We start from the raw sequence: 4,757 nt of genomic DNA, 5'->3' as shown, positions 1-4,757 counted from the left end.
TCAGTAATTCCAAGAATGATATTTGCTGTAGGTGTTGTGTTCTGTAGCAATCTGGATCCAATAATTGAAAACTTCCCTAAAATAGGAAAGGAAATAGCCACTCAAGTCCAAGAAACCAAGAGAGTCCCAAACAGGATAAACCCAAGGCAAAACATCCCAAGACACATGTTAATCAAATTAATAAAGATCAAACACAAACAACAAATGTTAAAAGCAACAAGGGAAAAACAACAAATGAAACATAAGGGGATTCCCATAAGGATAACAGCTGATCTTTCAATAGAAACTCTTCAGGCCAGAAGGGAATGGCAGGACATACTTAAAGTGATGAAAGAGAAAAATCTATAACCCAATTTACTGTGCCCAGCAAGGATCTCATTCAGATATGAAGGAGAAATCAAACGCTTTACAGACAAGCAAAAGCTGAGAGAATTCAGCACCACCAAACCAGCTCTTCAACAAATGCTAAAGGATCTTCTCTAGGCAGGAAACACAGAAAGGGTGTATAAACTCAAACCCAAAACAACAAAGTAAATGGCAACGGGATCATACTTATCAATAATCACTTTAAACGTAAATGGGTTGAATGCCCCAACCAAAAGACAAAGACTGGCTGAATGGATACAAAAACAAGACCCCTATATATGCTGTCTACAAGAGACCCACCTCAAAACAAGGGACACATACAGACTGAAAGTGAAGGGCTGGAAAAAGATATTTCATGCAAATGGAGACCAAAAGAAAGCAGGAGTAGCAATACTCATATCAGATAAAATAGACTTTAAAATAAAGGTTGTGAAAAGAGACAAAGAAGGACACTACATAATGATCAAAGGATCAATCCAAGAAGAAGATATAACAATTATAAATATATATACACCCAACATAGGAGCACCACTATATGTAAGACAAATGCTAACAAATGGTGTTGGAGAAGACTCTTGAGAGTCCCTTGGACTGCAAGGAGATCCAACCACTCCATTCTAAAGGAGACCAGTCCTGGGTGTTCATTGGAAGGACTGATGCTAAAGCTGAAACTCCAGTACTTTGGCCACCTCATGTGAAGAGTTGACTCATTGGAAAAGACCCTGATGCTGGGAGGCATTGGGGACAGGAGGAGAAGGGGACGACAGAGGATGAGATGGCTGGATGGCATCTCCGACTCAATGAACATGAGTCTGAGTAGGCTCCGGGAGTTGGTGATGGACAGGGAGGCCTGGCGTGCTGTGATTCATGGGGTCACAAAGAATCGGACATGACTGAGCGACTGAACTGAACTAAACAAGTGTGAAAGGGGAAATACAATAACACAATAATAGTGGGAAGCTTTAATACGCCACTCAAACCTATGGATAGATCAACTAAACAGAAAATTAACAAGGAAACACGAACTTTAAATGATACAGTGGGGCCCACCCCAGGCTGGCGGTGAGCTGGCGCCACCCGGTGGCGGGTTAAGATGCTGGCTGGGCCCTGGGCTTATGGAGCCATGAACGGAGCAGGATCAGGCCCTCGCTGGCAGGTGCGAGTGTCCCGCTTCATCTCCTTCAGCACAACCCACCGCCTCCACAGCAAATTTCTTAGTAATGAAGAAAACTTGAAATTATTTGGGAAGTGCAACAACACTAATGGCCATGGGCACAATTATAAAGTTGTGGTGACAGTACATGGAGAGATTGATCCCGTTACAGGAATGGTCATGAATTTGACTGACACCAAAGAGTATATGGAGAAGGCAATTATGAAGCCCCTTGGTCATAAGAATCTGGATTTAGATGTGCCGTATTTTACAGACATTGTAAGCACAACAGAAAATGTAGCCGTATATATCTGGAAAACCTCCATAAATTTCTTCCTGTGGGAGTTCTTTATAAAGTAAAAGTATATGAAACCGACAATAATATTGTAGTCTATAAAGGAGAATAACTCTTAGAGATTAATTTCCATCCGTATTTGAAGAAGAACTTTATCCCCTTGAAAAATTAAGAAGTCATTACCTAACTGTTGCATTTATGCATTGTGTTCTGGAATCATTGTAAGTGAGTCCTGTTCTAGACTCAAATCCATTTTAAAACCAAATTTGTAATGTATTCTGAGTATCATTTAAAGAGTCTTCACTTCAGCAAAATGTTCTGGTGTAGAATCGTTTGGAAGCAAAATAAATGTTTTTTTTTTTTCCCCATTATCTCATTTTTAGTATTCATTTTTTTCCTGGTATAATATAAATGGCAAAAATGGTTATAAGACTGACAGTAGGTGAATCTTATAAAAAATACCAGTGACCACAAAGTCTAGAAACAGAGACTACATGATATTTCTAGTAGACTGAGCTCCCTTGATTACTTCTTCTAGGATATGCTAAACGTGTTCCATTGGAAAAGGGAATGGCAAATCACTTCAGCATTCTTACGTTGAGAACCCCTTGAGCAGTATGAAGAGGCAAAAGATATGACACAGAAAGATGAAATCCCCAGGTCAGTAGGTGCCCAATATGCTGCTGGAGAAAAGTGGAGAAACAGCTCCAGAAGCAATGAAGAGGCTGAGCCAAAGTGAAAACAACGCCCAGCTGTGGATGTGTCTGGTAGTGAAAGTAAAGTCTGATGCTGTAAAGAACAATATTGCATAGGAACCTGGAATGTTAGGTCTATGAATCAAGGTAAATTGGAAGTGGTCTGACAGGAGATGACAAGAGTGAACATCAGCATTTTAGGAATCAGTCCACTAAAATGGATTGTAAAGGGTGAATTTAATTCAGATAATCATTATATTTACTACTGTGGACAAGAATCCCTTAGAAGAAATGGAGTAGCTCTCATAGTCAACAAAAGAGCCCAAAATGCAGTACTTGAGTGCAATCTCAAAAATGACAAAATGAACTCTGTTCATTTGCAAGGCAAACCATTCAGTATCAAAATTCATTACAATATCAGTAATCCAAGTCTACGCCCCAACCACTAGTGCTGAAGAAGCTGAAGTTGAACGGTTCCATGAAGACCTATAAGACCTTCTAGAACTAACACCAAAAAAAGATGTCCTTTTCATCATAGGGTCTGGAATGCAAAAGTAGGAGGTTATGAGATACCTGGAGTAATAGACAAGTTAGGCTTTGGAGTACAAAATGAAGCAGGGCAAAGGCTAACAGAGTTTTGCCAAGAGAATGTACCAGTTATAGTGAACAGCCTTTTTGAACAACACAAGAGATGACCCTACACATGGTTACCACCAGATGGTCAATACTGAAATCAGACTGACTATATTTTTTGCAGGCAAAGGTGGAGAAGCTTTATACAGTCAGCAAAAACAAGACCAGGAGCTGACTGTGGCTCAGATCATGAACTCCTTATTGCAAAATTCAGACTTAAAGAAAGTAGGGAAAACCACTAGGCCATTCAGGTATGACCTAAATAAAATCCCTTATGATTATAAAGTAGCAGTGACAAATAGATTCGATGGATTAGATTTGATAGAGTGCCTAAAGAACTATGGACAGAGGTTTGTGACATTGTACAAGAGGTGTTGATCAAAACCATCCCCAAGGAAAAGAAATGCAAGAAGGCAAAATGGTTGTCTGAGGAGGCCTTACAAATAGCTGAGAAAAGAAGAAAAGCAAAAGTCAAATGAGAAAAGGTGCAAGCTTATTCAGTGAAAATTAGACCTGAATCATCTGGGACAATGCATTATAAATGAATGTATGAGGACTGATGGGAATGCCTTTTGGTAGTGCATGTTGTTCATTGCAAATTTGCTTATTGAACCATGAACTGCTAGTGAGGAACACTGAACATATCATAGAAGATGAATAAACTGTTTATATATATTTGTCTGTTTTCAGACCTTATGGCTACCTGGACAATTTAAACTCAAAAGACTGAAAAATAATCACATGTATTAAACCTTGTTAAGATAATCAGCATGAAAATGATATGTTTCTCTGTACAGCATCTCTTTATGGGAGTTTATCCTAGTTAATCTTGTTCTGTTCTGATCACTAAATTTACCTGCTTCAAGTGGAGCTGCTTTTGTGGCATTCATCTCTGGTATCTTTCTTCATACCAAAATCTATAAGAATATATTTGCTTTCTTCCCATAAAGAACAGATCTCACTTGTGTTCTCATTTGTATTTTAAACTCCTTAAATATATTTCTCTCCACATAGCAACTAGTACACAGTGGATTGTTAGAATGTTGCTGCCTGAAAAGAGTAAAAGGACTTGTGTTATGATTAGTACACTAAAAATTTTTTCAAAGGAGTATACTTTTATTTTGAAGAGTTTTTAACTGCATGAATTTTACAATAAATTTTGACAGTAAAAAAATAAATAAATGATACAATGGACCAGTTAGACCTAATTAATATCTATAGGACATTTCACCCCAAAACAATGAATTTCACCTTTTTCTCAAGTGCACATGGAACCTTCTCCAGGATAGATAACATCCTGGGCCATAAATCTAGCCCTGGTAAATTGAAACAAATTGAAATCATTCCAAGCATCTTTTCTGACCACAATGCACTAAGATTAGACGTCAATTACAAGAAAAATATTATTAAAAATTCCAACATATGGAGGCTAAACAACACGCTTCTGAATAACCAACAAATCACAGAAGAAATAAAAAAGAAATCAAAATATGCATAGAAATGAATGAAAATGAAAACACAACAATCCAAAACCTATGGGACATTGTAAAAGCAATGCTAAGAGGAATGTTTATAGCAATACAGGCTTACCTCAGTAAACAAGAAAAAAGTCAAA

At 37.9% G+C, this 4,757-nt stretch overlaps 1 pseudogene; it reads left to right on the top strand.

The window, feature by feature from the left end:
- The first annotated feature begins 1,260 nt into the window (after positions 1-1,260).
- Positions 1,261-1,926, top strand: LOC138929911 (6-pyruvoyl tetrahydrobiopterin synthase pseudogene; annotated as a pseudogene).
- Positions 1,927-4,757: the final 2,831 nt, after the last annotated feature.

The sequence above is a fragment of the Ovis canadensis genome, chromosome X (assembly GCF_042477335.2).
Source record: "Ovis canadensis isolate MfBH-ARS-UI-01 breed Bighorn chromosome X, ARS-UI_OviCan_v2, whole genome shotgun sequence".
NCBI lineage: Eukaryota > Metazoa > Chordata > Mammalia > Artiodactyla > Bovidae > Ovis > Ovis canadensis.
Note: the sequence above shows the minus strand (reverse complement) of the source record. Positions and strands in the feature narration are given on the sequence as shown.